A 22,751-nucleotide genomic window follows, 5' to 3' on the forward strand; every position below is an offset into this window, starting at 1 on the left:
CAGGAGAGCATCCCGGACGTTCCCGTAGAGTTGACTAATATGATGTATCCCAGCAGCTCAATCTGGTTGATAAATTTGGTGCATCACTGGAAACTTTTATCTAACTTTATTCTAACTATTGGTTGGCACCATTTAGGAAAAAAAACAAAATAACAATATTATGCATCTTAACTTACACTTGTTTTATTGTTATGACATTTCGCATTGTAATAACTATTCATACTTTTCTGAATTTAAGAAATAATTTACACAAAATGATGCATCTTAGGTTGATCTTAGGAGATCTGGGATAATTCAGATAATGCTTTGAAATGTCTACATGTAGCTTACGGTATAAATTCCTTGTACTTATAGAGTAAAATTGCTGTACCTGTCCATGGTACTGAAATATTAGCTGTCCTCTTTAAAGGGAACCTGTCATCAACTTTATGCTGACCTCACTGAGGGCAGAATAAAGTAGTGACAGAAATGCTGATTTCAGTGGTGTGTCACTCATGAGCTAAAAGTAAGTTGTTGCTGAAAACCAGCATCATAATCATTGCAGGCCGGGCCTGGAAAAGAGTCAAATCTACCTGAGAAGAGTCATGATTATTCATAATCTCCTGCACTCTCACCCATCTGATGATTATTGGCAGTTCTCTCCTGGAGAGAAAGGGAGAAAACTAGGTAGAAGACTGTCAATCATCAGCAGGTGGGCAGGAGGGCAAGAATTTATGAATAACCAGGACTCTTCTCAGGTTGCTTTAAGTCTTTTCCAGGCCCAGTCTGCAATGATTGGGATGTTGGTTCTCGGCAACCACTTACTTGTAACTTATAAATGACAGACCGCTGAAATCAACTCACCTGTGTCTACTTTATTCTGCCGTTAGTATGGGCAGCATAAAGTTGATGACAGGTTCCCTTTAAAGCCAACCATACGCTTATGATAACTGTCAGCCAAGCGCTTATTCAGCCATCAGCAATTCCTCCTGACCCCTCTCCATACACATGCATACTTGGCTTCACCAGCTGTGCATGTGGTCTCAGTATAGAGAGGAGAGGAAATGTGATCAGACACTTCAGACAGTGGCTTATCGCAAAAGGATCTGACATGTTGAAATCCAATGGCCAGATTCTTCTTGCCCTCAACATCTAGCATTGGAGGGAAGCTGGGACACACTCACAGACATTACATGGCTGGTCAGTCCCACCTAATTTGGTGGGCTTGGTGGTTAAGACAGTGCAGTAAAGTGAAATTTAATTTATGTTTGGTCCTTTAAAGCCTTCAAGTGGATGTAGGCTTTAGATAATTACTAGCTTAAACCTACAATCCTGCCTCTTTCTGCTGACAGGCAAGCATTATTTTGCCAGATTCATCTTTTACTAATGCTGGCTGCCAAGGCTGCTATAAAAAGTATCTGAATGCAAAGCATGACTCTCCACTTTATGATGATTTTTTTTTAAAGAAAGACATTTTTAAAATAAAAAAATAAAATGCCCCACCCACTTCCCCCACTTTAAATGACTTGTATTTCAGATAAAGAGGAACAGATGTTTCAAATATGGCACTGATTCTGAATAGTATATTTGGCAATGTCCAATCAATAAAACACCAAATTAAAATATTAATCCAGGATGTGGTGTGTTAGTATGCGCACCATTGATGGTCGCAGGGCCCTTTCAGCACTAAGAACTAAAACTATCCACCAGTATATGCCTCTATTTATTTAAAATCTAGATCCAAATAATCCAAATTAGGAATTTAGGGGGTAATTTATTAAGACCAGCGTTTTATAGAGAAATAGAGCAAATTAATATTCACATCCTAACTAAAAAAGAAGTCTTCAATTGAGTGCCCTGAATGAATGTTTATTACAGATTATAAACTTTAAACCCTTCCTCCAGGCATGTCACTGAGATCAGGAATGTGGTCTTATCAGCACAATGGGGGATGGGTACTACATTACAAGACACATCATTACACAGACTGGTAATAATAAAAGGGAACAGAATTAAAGGGACAGAACCAATCAGTACTTAAAAAATACCCTTACAATACATCCCTGGATTTGAGCAGTATATAATGTGATGGAAAAATGAATGAAACCAGCAAAGGAGACAATATAGATAATAACATTACATTAGTAATTGCCTTGTATTACCTTGGTCTACATGATAGATGCCAATTGTTGAAGTGAGACAAAGTCTAAAATATCCCCCCGATGCCCAGGCCCCTCGTATACATTATACTTACCTGCTCCCTGGCACCCGCGTTGCCCTTGCTCCCTGCGTGGCTTTCTGCATGAGCCTCCCTGTTTTGATCCGTGCGAATGGAAGATTTAGTGGCAGCAGTGCAGGGTTCCGGAGTGACGCGGGTGCCGGGGGGAGAAGGTAAGCATAATGTATACAAGTGGCCCGGGCATTGGGGGGAAGTTTTGAGCCAACAACATTTATTTCAGACACAAATAAAAAATGTACAATAAACAAAATTACATTTTTGGGAGGGTTTTTCCAATTTTAACGTGATGCTAAAGAGGAATTGATTGGCTATTCTAACTGAGCATTGTTTCATTAATTATTTCTGGCTCTAGACCCTGAAAATTCTCAATGACAGGAAATTTGAAGACTCGTATAATAGGTTTTGATTACATCCAACAAACAAAATACATTTTTATATGTTTTCTGATGTAGTGGCAGGAGGAGCTGTTGCAGTGCTGGGACATAGAGAATTTTTGTCATCATTCCAGTCCAGCAGAGGGAGCCAGTTCCTAGCTAGAGATAACAGGGGAAGACACAGTCTGCTACATAGGAGGAGCAGTTCAGCCAGTGCCTGGGGAAGGAGAGAATTGGACTGCAGGAGATCCAAAGCAAGGTCCATTACCAGAGCTCTGGGGTGGGGTGATGTAGCCACCCAAGTAAAGCAGTGCAGCCCAACCAGGTACAGAGAGGCTGCAGCAGGCAGATCATTGTGTGGCACTGAAGGACGAGTGCAACACAAACCAGTACAAGGGAGTTATGGATGTGAGGAGCACATGTGCAGACAAGCAAGGTCTCAGAAGTGCCCAGCCAGATTCTCCACTGCAGCAAAGAGAATGGTCCCGCCTTGGAGAGATAGAGATCCAGATACCAGTAGGGTCCCTCGCCCACTAGCAGGAACAATGCGGCCCCTGAGAGACTGTATAAAGTTAAACCAATTCCACAGAGACTGTAATCACACCCTCCCTGCTATCAGCTTAGTTTCTTAAAGAGACAGTGTCCCTATTGACTATAAATATACCAGTTTCACAAGTAGTTTGTTGCTGTATTGCAAAATCACTTTTAGTAAAGCTGTTCCAGTGTTCCTCAGTTTGTCCCCATCCACCTGAGGACCTTACACTGAGATCATTTTATGTGATTAGACAAATTGAAAACATTAAAATAAAGCCCCATTAATTTGCCTATAGGTCTTTTCTACAACAACGGCAATATCTAAACCATATTTTACACATGGTGCGCTCCGCAACACAAGTATTACATACTGGGGCAAAGTAGAATTGGCTCAGTTGCCCATAATAGCAACCAATCAGATTCCACCTTTCATTTTTAACAAATCCTTTGGAAAATAATAGATGGAATCTGATTGGTTGCTATGGGCAACTAAGCCAGTTCTACTTTACACCAGTTTGATAAATCTCCTCCAGTGTATCACATATTGAAATGCAGACAAGCCCCTTTTTACCTGTATATCACTGAAATAATTGTAGTTATATTTCCACTGCTCGCTGAGACTCTTTTCTAGAACAAGCAGATTGTTTGTGCTGCTAGGGTTTGATAATGGTACATTTCATTGATAAGTATGCAGCATTTGTCTGCTAACATAATGGTTCTGAACTCACACATAGTTTGATAGACTACTCCCAGCAGGTAATACAAGAATTAGGCTCCTGCTATTTCAGAATTGTAGAGGTCTGCATGTGATGTATTCTATGCAGTCTTCTAGCTGCTTCTAAACAGAAAAAAGCTGGTCTTGTGTGCTGCGCACATTCTGCGTATTCTGGTCTGTATTTTTACTGTTAATAACTATGAGTCAATCAATATACTTTTGACATAATACAGGCAAATAATAATAGGGAAAAAATGAATTTTAGTCACCAACACACATTAGTTATCTGGTATTTCTTTTATGTGTTTTCAAACCATTTTTTAAATCATCGTAATTACTCGAATATGTAAGCTTTTTGCTACTCAGTTGATTATGTGAGCGGCAGTCCCCCAGGGCAGGTGGTTGTAAATAGTTTGTTATTTAATGTTATGTAATGTTATATGTATTGTTATGCCATGTATTGCAACTAGCGAGCAATCTAGAATCTGAAGCTCGCTTCGCTCATTACTAATAGCAACCAGTATAGTCATGTATAGCACAGCCTAGGGTTAATAATCCTGGCTCAGCTCTTTGCAGGAGGTTGGGTAGGGGATCCAGGATCAACCCCCAGCTCAGTTAGTCAGTGTATTGTGAGAGTTTAGAAAGGAAGGAAGCTGTGCCTTGGGCTCTTTCTTCTTAGGCCCAGAAAGTTCCAGAAACTAACAGATCTCTGCTTGAATTACTGCAAGATCAACAGAAATAAAGAGAAACAGGAAAACTTTGAATCTGCATGGCCAAGGATAGGAGTCAGCAAGGTAATCTGTGACTACACTTATTCAGATTTGACTGCTGTGGGAGACACTGTAAGAAACAATTCACACTTGGACACATCCCGCCCAGGTGTGCCTTGAAGACCCTTTATCCCACAGTGGACATTACAACCATCATTGCCAGCCATAGATTCTACTAAGAGAGACTTTAGGAAAATATTGTACAAAGAGGGCAATAACTCCCATCCTTGCCTAAATTAATTCACCGTTATCTGGGAAAGAATTGTACTGTGTACAGTTGGAACTGTATTTTGCTATAGTTGGAGGTACCACAACTTCCATTTTGCATACAGTAAAGAGAGACATTTATTCTTATACTGTACTTCTGGCCTGGTTTTCTGACTCCTACACCACATGCCTACAATTGCACTCTACACACCCTTCCTTTCAGCCATCCAAATACCTGACATCAAGGGCATCCCAGCTACCATCAAACAGGAGCTCCAGAATCGGGGAAGGGTGCCCCTCCTATCACTGCATGGCCCTAGGGAGCAACGGTGAAAGGATAGCCACCGTGATTGACGATGGCAGCCTGACCTACTACCACTCTCATCCCCTTTTCCAGTTACTCATTGGCTCTCTGCAACAGGTAAACATCTCAAGATATCTCGAGAAGAGACACAGGGTAGACTGAGGATGGCAACCATTAGAAAAGAAAGATTCCTCTTCTAAAGGAATACCTAATATACCATAGACAACACAGCATTTCCACCACAAAAGCACTGTCTAACGTTGGAATTTTTGATCTGTGAGCCATCCTCAATTTTTTTAAATCTATATATAGAGGTAGGTAACCACGTAAGGTGCCAACTTATAACCCAAAGGGGGGGGGGGGGGGTTAACTTTCATACAATAACTTTTATGGTCCTCTGTCAGAGCTTAGCCTGCACTGCCTATGCACAGTTCCATCACTGTACCACAAGCTGCAATGAGTCAGCCAGGTTGCAGCATACTGGCCAATGAACATTTCCCTTCTTACACTGAAGGAAACGTTTATTGGTCAGTGTCACTGAGTAATGACATTGACCAATGAGCGCTTTCATCACTGTAATAAGGGAAAGACTCATTAGGCAGTGTTTTCTTCCTCCTTGCTGATGCCTTTATCTCAGCAAATTCAATGCAGCTTGTAGTGTAGTGTCGGGGATGTGTGCCGGCTGTGCAGGCTAAGCTCTAACGGGCCCTCTGCATTCTGCTGCCGATCACATGGAGCAGGAGTGAGACTGATGTCTCTACTATCCACCTCCCTACAGACACCAACATTGCCTTCTTTTCTGCTTTCAAAGAAAAGCAATTTACAGGTTTTCTGATGCTGGTGCCACAAATTCAATGTACTATATGTGCAACGACCTCCCTGAGGATCTGGTGTAGAGGATAGGAGTGGTCGTGGCCCTAATGAAGTGTTGTGTCACAGTACACTAGGCCGTTGCTCCCTGGGGATCGGTGCAGTGTAAATATAGTACTGAAGTAGTACAGCTACAGTGTTAAATGTATCAAAGTCTCTTTTACTAAATGCAACATAGAACTTTAAATACATCCATTAGCAGCACACTTGAAGTGCAAATCCTCTCTGGCATCAGCACGGATATGATGGCAGATTGGTTGGTGGCAATTCCACACTTACGTAGGTGATTCTGGCCTTGTGGTTGTTTGGCTTGACTGTAATCGCACACTTCACAGCAGTGGTTTCAGTGCTGAAGGTAGCAGTTTATGCTGCTGTCTGGAACCTCAAGGCTTTACTTGAGGACAATTGGAGTAGTTCTCTCTGGAGAATTTGTTACAGGAGCTCAGCAGGTTGCTTCCTCTTCTCTTTGAGGTTACTCAGGTCTCCCCCTCTTGGCAGGGAGTCTGACCAACCCACTCCTACCAAGAGGGAAGGAACAGAGTGGTTAACCCTGTTTCTGCCAACCTTTGCCATCAATTCCAGCAAACAGTAAAATACATTAAACATAACAATACACAATTTTAGTACCCCCATTACACATGCTGATATATCAGATTTAAGACTTGATTCATAGCCAGATAACCCAAATGGTCAGTGAAGCCTGGGGTTGTTTTTAGCACAGAAAGAGGGAAGCTGTAGTTGGGAGATGAGCTAAGGCGGGTAAGTGGCTGTTTAAAGCGTCTGTCACTGCAGATGTCTGGACCAGTGGCGTATCTATCAAGAGGCAAACAAGGCATTTGCCTAGGGCAGCACTTGCCAAATTGGGCGGCAAAATGCCTTGTTTGCCCCTTGTCCCATCCGTCTTATATGCCGGTATACTCAGAAGATCCGATGGACTGGTATATTCTAACCCCCAGGCGTTCCCATGGTGACGGGGACGCTTGCCTGGGCGTTAGAATATACCATCGGATCTAAGTTTTCACGATCTCAGTGATATTGTGAAAACTCGAATCCGATGGTATATTCTAACCCCCAGGCGTTCCCATGGTGACAGGGACGCTTGCCTGGGGGTTAGAATATACAGGACCACGCCGCTCACAGGAGTACATTTATAAACTAATTAGTAACTTTAACTTTAATCATTGCTGATCTCTTTACTGGATACCTTACTCTGTCTTAGCTCCGGTAACAGCAGGCAGTGCGGGCGGGCGGCGCTCGCTCACTGACATCACGCGCCTGCTCCTCCCACTAGGCGGCGCAGGCGCGTGACGTCAGTGAGTGAGCGCCGCCTGCCCGCACGTCCTGCTGTTACCTGAGCTAAGACAGAGTAAGGTATCCAGTAAAGAGATCAGCAATGATTAAAGTTAAAGATTAGTCTATAAATGTACTCCTGTGAGCGTCAGGGAGGGGGATCTGTGGATGGCACTGTTTAGGGGAGGGGGATCTGTGGATGGCACTGTTTAGGGGAGGGGATCTGTGGATGGCACTGTTTAGGGGAGGGGGATCTGTGGATGGCACATAGGAAGGGGTGGGGTTTAGAGAGAAAGGGGTTTGACCTTGACAGGAAGGGGTGGGTCAAATTTATATTAGGGGGGTGCCCGAGTTTAGTCTCGCCTAGGGCAGCACAAAACCAAGATACACTACTGGTCTGGGCTCATGGAGATAAGTACTAATTTGGGGGAGTGCTGGGCCATTAAAAATGAATCTATTATTAAAGAAGTTATCTGTGTTAAATAAAAATTCGGGCAGACCCTAAAAATGGTCTAAAATGATAAATACTTATCCCTTTTCTCTCCTGCCTCTTCCAGTCCTCTTTGCCACTGACAACATCTTCCTGCCTGCAGCAGTGATATTGTGTGCACACAGGGTCACCATGCAGCCAATCACTAGCCTCAGCAGTACACAGGACATCACTTCTGAGACCACTGATGGGCTGCAGCAGTGACCCTGTGTGCACAGAATGTCATAGCTGCAGCCAGGAAAAGTGTTGAGGATTGGGGTGCAGCGTAGGAAGCAGGAGAGGAAAAAAAAAGGTAAATATGGATTATTTTGTTATTTTAGACCATTTACAGGTATTGTTTTACTCGTACAACCCATATAAATAACCACAATAAAGTAAATATGAAATTATTCATATTATGCACATTATAAAACCACTTCACAATTGGTTTACCTGTTGTTTATGTGATGCATAGGGAAGGGGGGTTAGTAGTTTTATCTGCTCAATGTACTAAAATGCCTGTTCTTGGCTTTGATCTTGAGCCAAGAGGAAAGCTATGGAAGGACATACTGTAACTGTAGCTTTCAGTTATTATATGACTTCCAGGCAGAGGAAAATTGCATACCCAGCACAGGATCACAAATATACACTTCAACATGTTTAGACTATATTTTATGACAAAATAATGAGTGCACATATACTATACAGAAAAAACGGCTATTCCTAAGAAATTCATACAAATACAATACAATTTTAATAATCCTAGAGGGGAATGAGATGCAGTTTCAGGCAGCTACTAAACACATACAGAAATAGATTAAAACTACAAGTACAACTCATAAAAACACAAATAAACCAAGACAGATACAATAAAATATAAGATATGTACAGTAAAAATAATAAAAATACAATACAATATAATACCCCCTCCCCTAATTTGGCTTTATCCTTTGTAGTTGTCGTTTCAAAAGAACAACAACTAGATGTTTTATTATAAAAAGCACTTAGCTTTACTATCACCTGCTATTTTATCATTTACAACCACAGTCTTTAAAGGGTTTTTAATTTATGAAGAAAATTTGATGAACATGATAATGCAATGAATGGAGAGATCTCTGGATCCATGTGAGGTACCGGGCTGGTTCTAGCTTTGTTAGAAAAAGAATGTTTTGCACTACATGATGCAATTTTTTACATTAATCATGGGATAACCGATTTAAACCAAATAGCTGAGGGGATTGAAACAAACAGGTTGCTAGCAACATCTTTCCTAGCAACTCATTTTAAAACTGTTACCGAGGAACCAATCTGTCTTGGGTGGCTTTTTGCTTCATCTCATGTCATTGTGTTGCCAGAAGAGAAGCTTGTCAGGAGTCATTCCCCATTTCACTCTGTATTTGTAACTATCATGCCAGACCACAGTAGTTTCACGTGCATTTACCCAGTAGGCATGTGGTCCTTGACACAGGGATTCACCAAATAGATATTCCCTGCTTTGTCTGGAGTGTCCCCTGTATGTCAACACTTTAAATGAGGCACAAATGCCATTAGAAAATATTATTTGTACAGTTGTTAACATTCATGATAGTTAACTTTAGTTTATCTAGCTCCCATATATGTGTAAACTTACAAATAAGTTACAAAGAGCCCTTGAATGCTCAGGCCAGGGCTGCACAGAGTAAGACTTTTTTCCACAGAGTAATCCATATATTAAAGGGGTTGTCCCGTTATAACAATGTATTCCCACAGTATAGGGCTTAAGAGCCTGGTCAGTGGTGTACCCCATCAATCACTAGAACAGGATCGGTGGTCCCTCCATTTGAATGGAAAGGTGGACACGCATGTGTGCTATCACTCTATTCAATTATATGGGACTATGTCCAACATCGTTACAGAGTTGAACAGAGCAGAAATGCATATGCGTGTCCGCTGTTCCATTCAAACTGGGAATCACGGGCCACCATTCAAGTGATTGTTGGCGACACCAGGGTCAGAACCAAGCACAAAACATAACAAACATAACATCACTCTTAGTCACTAAATGTAAAAATAAAAATAAAAAACAATATATAAAATATCTGTGCCCCCCACCACCACCTCAAGGTGACCTTAATCCAGGTGTGAATCTACTCTATATAATACCTATCTCTATACCAGTGGGTATCTACATTCAGGAGGAACCCACACATATACTTACTGTGTTGCTACAATTGTTACCTTTGTGTGCCAGCATTTGCTAAGAACATAGTAACATAGTACATAAGGCCGAAAAAAGACATCTGTCCATCCAGTTCGGCCTGTTATCCTGCAAGTTGATCCAGAGGAAAAAAAATAAAAAATGTGAGGTTGAGGCCAATTTTCCCCTACTTTAGGGGAATAAAAAGTTCCTTCCCGACTCCAATCAGGCATTCAGAATAACTCCCTGGATCAACGATTTCTCTCTAGTAGCTATAGCCTGTAATATTATTATGCTCCAGAAATACATCCAGGCCCCTCTTGAATTCCGCTATTGTACTCACCATCACCACCTCCTCAGGCAGAGAGTTCCATAGACTCACTGCTCTTACCGTAAAGAATCCTTTTCTATGTTTGTGTACAAACCTTCTTTCCTCCAGACGCAGAGGATGTCCCCTCGTCACAGTCACAGTCCTGGGGATAAATAGCTGATGGGATAGATCTCTGTACTGACCCCTGATATATTTATACATATTAATTAGATCTCCCCTCAGTCGTCTTTTTTCTAAAGTGAATAGCCCTAATTTTGATAATCTTTCAGGGTACTGTAGTTGCCCCATTCCAGTTATTACTTTAGATGCCCTCCTCTGGACCTTCTCCAGCTCTGCTATGTCTGCCTTGTTTACAGGAGCCCAGAACTGTACACAGTACTCCATGTGTGGTCTGACTAGCGATTTGTAAAGTGGTAGGACTATGTTCTTATCACGGGAATCTATGCCCCTTCTGATGCAACCCATTATCTTATTGGCCTTGGCAGCAGCTGCCTGACACTGTTTTTTGCAGCTTAGTTTGCTGTTTATTAAAATTCCTAGATCCTTTTCCATGTCAGTGTTACCGAGTGTTTTACCATTTAGTATGTACTGGTGACTTGCATTTTTCCTTCCCATGTGCATAACTTTACATTTATCAGTGTTAAACCTCATCTGCCACTTATCTGCCCAATCCTCCAATCTATCCAGATCGCTCTGTAGTAGTATATTGTCCTCTTCAGTGTTAATTACTTTACACAGTTTAGTGTCAGCTGCGAAAATTGATATTTTACTATGCAAGCCTTCTACAAGTTCATTAATAAATATATTGAAGAGAATAGTGCCCAATACTGACCCCTGAGGTACCCCACTAGTGACAGTGACCCAATCTGAGTGTGTACCGTTAATAACCACCCTCTGTTTTCTATCACTGAGCCAGTTACTTACCCACTTACAGACATTTTCTCCCAGTCCGAGCATTCTCATTTTATATACTAACCATTTATGTGGTTCAGTGTCAAATGCTTTGGAGAAGTCCAGATATACAACGTCTATTGATTCGTCGCTTTTCAAGTCTAGAACTCACCTCCTCATAGAAACTGATTAAATTAGTTTGACATGACCGATCCCGCATGAAGCCATGCTGATATATTTGCTTATTTTCATTGAGATCCTCCAAGATAACATCTCTTAGAAAACCTTCAAACAGTTTACCCACAACAGATGTTAAACTTACCGGCCTATAGTTTCCAGGCTCTGTTTTTGGACCCTTTTTGAATATTGGCACCACATTTGCCATGCGCCAATCCTGTGGGACATTCCCTGTCAGTATAGAGTCTGCAAATATCAGAAATAAGGGTCTGGCTATGACATTACTTAATTCCCTTAGGATACGGGGGTGTATGCCATCCGGTCCTGGCGATTTGTCTATTTTAATCATTTTAGGTCGCTGATGTACTTCTTCCTGGGTCAGACAGGACACTTTTAATGGGGAATTTATTTTTGCATTCTGCATGTCATCTGACAGTTTATTTTCCTCAGTGAATACATTGGAGAAAAAAATATTTAACAGCTTTGCTTTCTCCTCATCGCTCTCTGCGACTTCCCCCTCATTACTCTTTAAAGGGCCGACACCTTCAGATTTATACTTTTAAACATTTATATAATTGAAGAACATTTTAGGGTTAGTTTTACTCTCTTTGGCAATTAATTTCTCGGTCTCTAGTTTGGCCGCTATTATTTGTTTTTTACATGTTCTATTTTTTTCTTTATAGTTTTTCAGTGCTTCCGTGCCACCCTCCTGTTTTAATGTTTTATATGCTTTCTTTTTGTCATTTATTGCTTTCTTTACAGTTCTGTTTATCCACATTGGTTTCTTTTTGTTCCTTAACCTTTTATTCCCATACGGTATATACCTCTCACAATGAAATTTTAGGATGTTTTTAAAGATATCCCATTTTGTGGCTGTATTTTTTTTTTTGAGGACTTTGTCCCAGTTAGTTCGGCCTATGGCCTCTCTTAGTTGGCTAAATTTAGCTTTTTTGAAGTTTGGTATTTTTGTTCCTCCCTGTAGAAACGCTCTTTTGAATGATAATTGGAAGGTTATTACATTATGGTCACTATTTCCCAGGTGTCCCCCAACCTGCACGTCTGTTGTTCTGTCAGGCCTATTGGTTAATACTAAGTCCAGTATGGCCGTCCCTCTAGTCGGGTCCTGAACCAGTTGGGAGAGGTAATTATCTTTGGTTATTGCCAAGAACCTGTTTCCCTTATGAGATATACAAGTTTCAGTTTCCCAGTCTATATCTGGGTAGTTGAAGTCCCCAATAATAACCACCTCATTATGATTTGCCGTCTCGTCTATCTCGTTTAGTAGTAGATTTTCTGTGGACTCTGGTATATTAGGTGGTTTATAGTAAACTCCTATTAGTAATTTATTGTTGTTTTTAGCTCCATGTATCTCTACCCACAGTGACTCCACATGTTCATGTCCCTCACTTATATCTTCGCGGAGTGTGGGCTTTAGACAAGACTTTACATAAAGGCAGACCGGGGGGGTCTCTCCGGTTTTGACGATCCTTTCTAAACAGACTGTAACCCTGTACATTAACTGCCCAGTCATAGCTATCATCCAGCCATGTCTCAGTTATTCCCACTATGTCATAGTTCTCCTCACACATCAGTAATTCCAGCTCCCCAGTTTTATTAGTCATGCTTCTGGCATTAGTATACATACATTTGAGAGGTTTATGTATATTTTTTACCCTACACCTTTCCTTCTGAACTGTTCTAGTCTCTCCTTCCATTCCTCCCCCAGTCCCACTACCTTGCCCCCGGTCTCTATCTGCACTATCTTCCCCTCCTATAATGTAATTTTCCTCCCCCCCAGTCCCTAGTTTAAACACTCCTCCAACCTTCTAGCCATCTTTCTCCCCAGCACAGCTGCCCCTTCTCCATTGAGGTGCAGCCCGTCCCTACGATAGAGCCTGTAGCCAATAGAAAAATCGGCCCAGTTCTCCAGGAACCCAAACCCCTCCTTCATACACCAGTTCTTGAACCACTTGTTAATCTCCCTAATCTCCCGTTGCCTTTCTTGTGTGGCTCGTGGTACAGGCAGTATTTCGGAAAATACTACCTTAGAGGTCTTTGCCCTCAGCTTTTGACCTAAATCCCTGAAATCATTTTTAAGGACTCTCCACCCTTTGTCATTGGTTCCAATATGGACCATGACCGCTGGATCGTCTCCAGCCCCTCCCAGTAATCTGTCAACCCGATCCGCGATGTGTCGAACTCTAGCGCCAGGAAGACAGCACACTGTTCGGCGATCACGGTCTTTGTGACAGATTTCCCTATCTGTTCCCCTAATAATTCAGTCTCCCACTACCAGCACCTGTTTGGCCTGCCCTGCTCTCCTGGTTCCCTGCTTACTGGAGCTGACATTCCCCTGACTGGCAGAGGAAGTGTCCGGCTGCAGCAGTGCCGTCCCTGGACTGACATCCCCTCATCTGCCAAACGTGCAAACTTGTTGGGGTGTGTCAGATCAGGGCTAGCCTCCCTGGCACTCTTCCCTCTACCCCGCTTTCTAACTGTTACCCAGCTAGCTACCTCACTTTCCTCAGCCTCATATTTATTTATCCTATCGAAGGAGGTATTAATTTATATGTAGATTTAGTATTTAGTGCCTTGAGAGTGCTGTTATGTTCTGTGTTTTTTACTTTCTGAATCACTATAAAATCCAATCATTCAGCAATTTAAAATTGAATCAATTTACTCATCTATATCAATTTTCAAGAGTTTTTTTAAAAAACATTTCAGCGCATTTTTATAGACAGTGATTTTTTAGCAGTTTTCTGCAGCATAGCGACAAATGTGTAGACATAGCCTGAGGGTCCCTAGTGAAATGGTCCATAGTTGTTCCAGCTAAACAAATAACAAAGATCCTCCAGTACATTGGAATATTTTCTAACATTGTCATTTAGAATGACCCAGTCTCTGATTTAAGAATCCAATTACATCGATGTGTCGCAATCTATTACATCCATTGCCTGGTGTATTACTTTTAAATATCCATGTGATGCCGCTGATGCTTATCTTTTCGTTTATGGGACCAGTCTCCAAATTATTCAAGCAAAACAAATGCAAGACGATCTGCCTTTCATCTTCAAAATGCCTCTTGTCTTTAGATTATATTAGCCTCAACTCTTACCTCTCACTGAATCACATTTAATTACTGATTTGTTGCTCTGGCAGGCAGGGGAAATCAAGTCTGTAGACACAGTTCTACATCCATGGTCCATGCAAAATTACTTAAAAATACCAATAAATATTGTGACAATTTCAAGCATATAACTTTTTTAATATTTCAGTCTAGGACTTTACACAGCAGATGATAATGCTTCCAGACAAAGGTTTCCATCTGCATATTTTTGATTTTTTTTTGTACAAGTATGAACTATACAGCCAATTTAAGAGCTATTTAAGAAGGCCTTACAGCCCATGCAGATCCTGCATTGTATCCTGATGATAATCATACATTTTATTAATGGTTCTTAACATTTTAATTTAATATTCACAATGTATTGCTTATTGCTTTGCAGCACAGGCCTCCATAGGCCACTGATCATTTTCGGCTTCCTGGTTCATGAATGTAATGCCAAAATTGGCAGACTGTGAGAACAAAAGAAAAACGTTCACAGTGGCAGGAAAATCAACTTTATACAGTATGTAAATTCCAATTTGATGCCATTAATGATGCCGATCTCTAGGTTGAAAACCCCTACTGCAATGTGATGGCTAACATTAGTTATTGTGTATATAAATGGATAGGGCACTCTCAGAAATCAAGGACCATGCAAAGATACAGGAAATATGTTTAATTGTTGCTAAAATATAATCAATATCATCAGTAATACAATAATCAATAGTAAAATAATAGCAGCAATAGTTGTGTACGAATACACCACTCCTAAAACATCTGCTTGGTTGGCAGTGAAAAATACCAGCAGAATAAAACAGTGAACACAAGCAGTATAAACTAGCAGCAAATACAATTGATGGGTGTGTAGTAATATTGTAATCAAATATGGACAATCTGAATAGTAATGACTCGATAATCGGGTAAGTTGCAAAAGTTCGAGCTGCAAGTGAATCGACCTGCAAAATGATCGAAAGTCAAAGGTGTCCACTACTAATAGTCGGTGAGATAACTTCAAAGTTCTTTACTTAAAGTATAACTGTCGTATTTTAATTTTTTTGGAGTATTGGATTCTGATGCTTAATATCTCCTTGGTGGCCCTATTTCAACTTTTCACTGTGTATTCAATCACCCCTTAATTCCACAGTTTTGTTCCCTGTACTGCCTACCTTTACCTGTGCTTAAAATAGGGTTGCTAGGCATGGTCCGTCTATGTGTTGAAGGACGGAGGACGCAGAAGCAGGCTGCGTGCAAGGTCAGATTACTGACAGCCAGGGACTGTAAGTAAATGATTAAAGCCAGGTCCTCCCCAGCAGCTGATAACAGTGCCTGGGCTGTGTGCACTTCTCCCTGTCCCTGCGCTTGGCAGACGCTCCCTCACTCAGCAGAGCTGGAGAATGCAGAGTGGAAGCAGCGCAGACCAGTGTATAAATGAAAGCAACATGTGGTGCAGGAGTCTAACCCTTTAGGGGGAGAGATCTGGTTACTGACACTTTTGGGGGCTATTGTTACTGGCTAGTGAGGGCAGGCAGGATTAGCCTCAGGGTGAGGGCAGTGGCGGCCATCTTAACTGAATAGTGAGATTGCAGTTTTATGCAGACTGGTTGCTAAGGGCTCAATCTTATTAAATATGGGGTAAGTCAGTCTAATAATAACCGATTCTGGAATATCATGTTATTAGTAACTACATATATGAAAATTGAAATTAGGCTCTAAATGTGACAGTTATCCTTTAATTCCACCAAAACCAATCCGTCCTTAAACATTAATTATAGTTCATATCGATGTGAAACTTTCCTGAATGAAGCGGCGTCCCGCTTAAACAGGGTGGGTAGTGACCTCCCGCTACTTAACAGCTTGCAAGCGATTGTTTGTTTACCTTTATTCCAGTTTCTATCGGGACGAACTTTACCGAACCTTGGGATAATTTAGCTCCCTGCGTTGTGCCGGCGATGTTGTAGCACTTTGGTATCAGGAGTTTCTTCTTAATGGAAACCACACTGGCAGGCTGTTGTTCAACACGTGGGCCAGTGATTGATCAGTCCCTCTATGTGTTAGCCGTCAGATCGCGTAGGTAACTCTCGAAGATATTAAATCCCACTTTGTCAGGATCGGTTGCAGTCGATAGTTGGTAAATATATCTGGTCACAAATAGCGGGGGATGTGGCACCAGACGCGTTTCGGGGAACTTGCATTCACCCCTTTCTCAGTGGTAGACATCCCCACTTTGGCATTTCTCTTTTATAATGATCACACTATTACGTAATTCATGGGTTCGGTGGTTGATTGAAAAACGTCAGTTCCGGTTTGTAGGGTGTATGCATTTACTCAGATTGGTATAGGACATAAATGTCTATTGTTGGTTCATCTATATTGTCCAAAAATAGGAATAAAAAATAGCAAATTTCTGTACTTTAGCAATTGCCTAGATGTATATGCAATTATATACTTTATGCAATGATATACAACTAGGCAATTGCTAAAGTACGAAATTTGCTTTTTTTTATTCCTATTTTTGGACAATATAATCTGAGTAAATGCATACACCCTACAAACCGGAACTGACGTTTTTCAATCAACCACCGAACCCATGAATTATGTAATAGTGTGATCATTATAAAAGGGAAATGCCAAAGGGGGATGTCTACAACTGAGGAAGGGGTGAATGCAAGTACCCTGAAATGCGTCTGGTGCCACATCCCCCGCTATTTGTGACCACATATATTTACCAACTATTGACTGCTACCGATCCGGACAAAGTGGGATTTAATATCTTCGAGAGTTACCTACGCGATCTGACGGCTAACACATAAAGGGACTGATCCATCACTGGCCCACGTGTTGAACAACAGCCTGCCAGTGTGGTTTCCATTAAGAAGAAACTCCTGATACCAAAGTGCTACAACATCGCCGGCACAACGCAGGGAGCGAAAATATCCCAAGGTTCGGTAAAGTTTGTCAGGATAGAAACTGGAATAAAGGTAAATAAACAATCGCTTGCAATCTGTTAAGTAGCGGGACACCGCTACCCACCCTGTTTAACCACTTCATCCCCCCCTAGCTGAAACCCCCTTAATGACCAGGCCACTTTTTACACTTCTGCACTACACTAATTTCACCGTTTATTGCTCGGTCATGCAACTTACCACCCAAATGAATTTTACCTCCTTTTCTTCTCACTAATAGAGCTTTCATTTGGTGGTATTTCATTGCTGCTGACATTTTTACTTTTTTGTTATTAATCGAAATTTAACGATTATTTTGCAAAAATATGACATTTTTCACTTTCAGTTGTAAAATTTTGCAAAAAAAAAGACATCCATATATAAATTTTTCACTAAATTTATTGTTCTACATGTCTTTGATAAAAACAAAATGTTTGGGTAAAAAAAAAAAATGGTTTGGGTAAAAGTTATAGCGTTTACAAACTATGGTACAAAAATGTGAATTTCCACTTTTTGAAGCAGCTCTGACTTTCTGAGCACCTGTCATGTTTCCTGAGGTTCTACAATGCCCAGACAGTACAAACACCCCACAAATGACCCCTAAGATATTCGCTGATGGGCATAGTGAGTTCATAGAACTTTTTATTTTTTGTCACAAGTTAGCGGAAAATTATGATTTTTATTTTTTTTTCTTACAAAGTCTCATATTCCACTAACTTGTGACAAAAAATAAAAACTTCCATGAACTCACTATGCCCATCACAAAATACCTTGGGGTGTCTTCTTTCCAAAATGGAGTCACTTGTGGGGTAGTTATACTGCCCTGGCATTTTAGGGGCCCATATGCGTGAGAAGTAGTTTGCAATCAAAATCTGTAAAAAATGACCGGTGAAATCCGAAAGGTGCACTTTGGGATGTGGGTCCCTTTGCCCACCTAGGCTGCAAAAAAGTGTCACACATCTGGTATCGCCGTACTCAGGAGAAGTTGGGGAATGTGTTTTGGGGTGTCATTTTACATATACCCATGCTGGGTGAGAGAAATATCTTGGCAAAAGACAACATTTCCCATTTTTTTTATACAAAGTTGGCATTTGACCAAGATATTTATCTCACCCAGCATGGGTATATGTAAAATGACACCCCAAAACACATTCCCCAACTTCTCCTAAATACGGCGATACCACATGTGTGACACTTTTTTGCAGCCAAGGTGGGCAAAGGGGCACAAATTCCAAAGAGCACCTTTCGGATTTCACAAGCCATTTTTTACACATTTTGTGTCACGGAATGTGTACAGGTAACAAGGCAAAGCAACATGTATAAACGACTCGCTGGATCCAAAAACTAAGGAACCAAGGGAGACCCCTGCAGAAGACCTGGCACTTTCCCTGGCTGCTCAGCCTATGCAAAGATCCTAATGGTGGAGGTTTGCATATCCACGAACCTTGACTATAAAGCCCTGAGCACCCTACTATAGTGAGGGGACACGACCACCGGCTCCCTACACAAGACACGGAGGGAGTCAGGGTCATCTGGGATCCAGCAAACAGATATAAACATATAAAAGTACACTTAGCTTTGAAGCAAACAGGAGGACAGAACAGCGTGCACACACAATCCAGGAGGAAATATAAGCCGCCCAGAAAAGCATTCTGAGGAGGCATTTAAAGGGAAGCAATTAAGACATGACAGCTGAGAGAGGCTGACGAGAGGAGGAGCTGAATACCACAACACAGAAATTCAAGGAGGAGGTTCTGAAAGGCCTCTGTCAGAGCTTCTCAGCTGTCTGGTTGTGACAGTACCCCTCCCTCTACGAGTGGACTCCGGACACTCAGAGCCCACCTTCTCAGGATGGGACCTATGGAATGCCCTGATGAGACGAGAGGCCTTAATGTCCGTCACTGGGACCCACATCCTCTCCTCAGGACCATACCCCTCCCACTGAACAAGGTACTGAAGAGAACCGCGGACAAGACGAGAATCCACAATCCTAGAGACCTGGAATTCAAGATTCCCATCAACCATAATCGGAGGAGGAGGCAAAGGCGAGGGTACAATGGGTTGAACATAAGGTTTCAATAAGGACTTATGAAAAACATTATGGATCTTCCAAGTCTGAGGAAGATCAAGACGGTATGCAACAGGATTGATGACAGACAGGATTTTGTAAGGCCCAATAAACCTAGGACCCAACTTCCAGGAGGGAACCTTCAATTTGATATTCTTGGTAGACCACCACACCAGATCACCAACATTCAGGTCCGGACCAAGCACACGTCTCTTATCAGCCACACGCTTATATCTCTCACTCATGCTCTTTAGATTCTCTTGAATCTTTTGCCAAATAGATGACAAAGACGAGGAGAATCTGTCCTCATCAGGTAAACCAGAAGACCCCTCTCCCGAGAAAGTCCCAAACTGTGGATGAAACCCATATGCACCAAAAAATGGTGACTTATCAGAGGACTCCTGACGACGGTTATTTAAAGCAAACTCAGCAAGGGACAAAAAAGAACACCAATCCTCTTGATTCTCCGCCACAAAACAACGCAGATATGTCTCCAGATTCTGATTGACGCGCTCTGTCTGGCCATTCGACTGCGGGTGGAAAGCAGAAGAGAATGACAACCGAACCCCCAAGCGAGAACAGAAAGCCTTCCAGAATCTGGAAACAAACTGCGTGCCCCTATCAGAGACTATGTCTGAAGGAATACCGTGCAACTTGACAATGTGATCAACAAATGCCTGCGCCAGCGTCTTAGCATTGGGCAAACCAGGAAAAGGGATGAAATGCACCATTTTGCTAAAACGGTCCACCACCACCAGAATCACAGTCTTCCCCGAGGAACGAGGCAGGTCCGTGATAAAGTCCATGGACAGATGTGTCCAAGGACGGGAAGGAATGGGTAAGGGAAGGAGAGGACCTGATGGCCGTGAATGAGGGACCTTGGCACGAGCGCAAGTCTCGCAGGCTGCCACAAAACCCTCAACCGACTTACGAAGCGCAGGCCACCAGAATCTCCGAGCGATGAGATCCAGTGTGGCTCTTACCCCCGGGTGCCCGTATCGTGGTGTTCTTTAAAAATCTTGTGTCTTAAAGCGAGAGGCACAAACAACCTCCCAGGAGGACAAAGATCAGGAGCCTCTGACTGGGCTGCCTGCACCTCTGCCTCCAATTCAGGAAAAAGAGCAGAGACCACCACACCTTCAGCCAAAATGGGACCCGGGTCTTCAAAATTCCCGCCTCCCGGAAAACAACGTGACAGGGCATCTGCCTTCACATTCTTAACTCCAGGGCGGAACGTGACAACAAAATTAAACCTAGAAAAGAACAACGACCATCTGGCCTGTCTCGGGTTCAGACGCTTGGCTGACTCCAAGTAGGCCAGATTTTTATGGTCAGTAAATACGGTAATAGGGTGTCTGGCCCCCTCTAGCCAATGGCGCCATTCCTCAAAAGCCAACTTGATGGCCAACAATTCCCTATCTCCCACATCGTAATTTCTCTCTGCGGAGGAGAGTTTTCTTGAGAAAAAGGCACACGGTCGCCAATTGGCAGGAGAGGAACCCTGAGACAAGACCGCCCCCACACCCACCTCAGAAGCATCAACCTCAACTATGAAGGGTAATGAAACATCAGGTTGCACCAAGATGGGAGCGGAAGCAAAACTCTCCTTGATATCAGAAAAGGCCTTACGCGCCTCTACTGACCAAGAAGAATAATCTACCCCCTTTCTGGTCATATCAGTGAGTGGTTTAACAATAGAAGAATAATTCAAAATGAACTTCCTGTAATAATTGGCAAAGCCCAAAAAACGCATCAGCGCCTTTTGATACTCAGGAAGCTCCCACTCAAGCACAGCGCGGACCTTCTCGGGGTCCATGCGAAAACCAGAAGCGGAGAGAAGAAACCCCAGAAATTGAATTTCTGGAACCGCAAACACACATTTTTCCAGTTTCGCATATAGTTTATTCTCCCGCAGGATGAGCAAGACCTGACGTAAATGTTCCTTATGAGTTTTGAAATCGGGAGAAAAAATCAAAATGTCATCCAAATACACCAATACAAATTTTCCCATCAAATGATAAAAAATGCTGTTCACGAAATGCTGAAAAACGGCTGGGGCATTCATCAACCCAAAAGGCATAACCAAATTCTCAAAATGGCCCTCAGGGGTATTGAAGGCCGTCTTCCATTCGTCCCCTTCTCTGACCCTGACCAGGTTGTATGCCCCTCTTAAATCTAATTTGGAAAAGACTTTAGCCCCAACAACCTGGTTAAACAGGTCCGGGATCAGAGGGAGCGGATAAGGGTCACGAATTGTGATATTGTTCAGCTCCCTGAAATCCAGACAAGGTCTTAAAGAACCATCTTTTTTCTTAACAAAGAAAAAACCAGCGGCAACAGGTGACTTTGAGGGTCGTATGTGTCCCTTTCTCAGACTCTCAGAGATATAAGTACGCATAGCGATCCTCTCAGGTTGGGAAAGATTGTATAAACGAGATTTAGGCAGCTTGGCGTCTGGGATGAGATTAATAGGGCAATCGTACTCCCTGTGCGGGGGCAAATCCTGAACTCCACTCTCAGAGAAGACATCCGAAAATTCAGAGAGAAAAGATGGTACAGTCTTAGTAGCAACCTCAGAAACAGATGTCGTGAGGCAATTCTCTCTGCAAAAGTCACTCCAACCATTTATTTGCCTTGCTTGCCAATCAATGGTGGGGTTATGTTTAGTGAGCCAGGGTAGCCCCAACACTAGAGGAGTCGGCAAACCGCTAAGGACGAAACATGACACATCCTCAACATGAGCATCACTCACAATTAAACGGATATTGTGAACTATGCCCTTTAATGACTTCTGAGAAAGTGGAGCGGAATCGATAGAAAACACAGGAATATCCTTTCTCAAAGCGCACACCTGGAAACCATGAGTTATCGCAAAGTGATTATCAATGAGATTAACCGCTGCTCCACTATCCACAAAAATCTCACAAAAAATGTTCTTGCTCTCTAGCGCCACCCTAGCCGGCAGGACAAAACGGGAACTACAAGCAAACGGAAAATCTTCAATTTCCGCCTCAATCCTGCCAATAGTAACAGACGGAACATTTTTCAAAGATTTTTTCCTCTTTGTTTCTTTATTATACCCAGAGAACTGCCTGAATCTCCTAGAGGGACAAATATTTGCCAAATGATTAATACCTCCACAACAAAAACAAACCCTCTCATGCGGGCTGAATCTTCTATTGTCAGAAGCAATCAACCCCAGCTGCATGGGCTCCTGCTCAGAAGGGGCTGACAGCGACTGAGACCCCTGCGCAGAGAATGGGACCGCTGCACAGTCCTGGGACCGAGTATGACAGGAAGGAGAGATCT

The 22,751-nt window shown here is 42.3% G+C and overlaps 1 protein-coding gene across 1 annotated transcript in view; it reads left to right on the top strand.

Annotated features, from left to right (window-relative positions):
- LOC122932216 (phospholipid phosphatase-related protein type 1-like) overlaps positions 1–22,751 on the top strand; it is a 193,034-nt gene that overhangs the window by 54,210 nt on the left and 116,073 nt on the right. The gene's annotated exons all lie outside the window — the stretch shown is intronic.

Source organism: Bufo gargarizans, chromosome 1 (genome assembly GCF_014858855.1).
Source record: "Bufo gargarizans isolate SCDJY-AF-19 chromosome 1, ASM1485885v1, whole genome shotgun sequence".
Classification (NCBI taxonomy): Eukaryota; Metazoa; Chordata; class Amphibia; order Anura; family Bufonidae; genus Bufo; species Bufo gargarizans.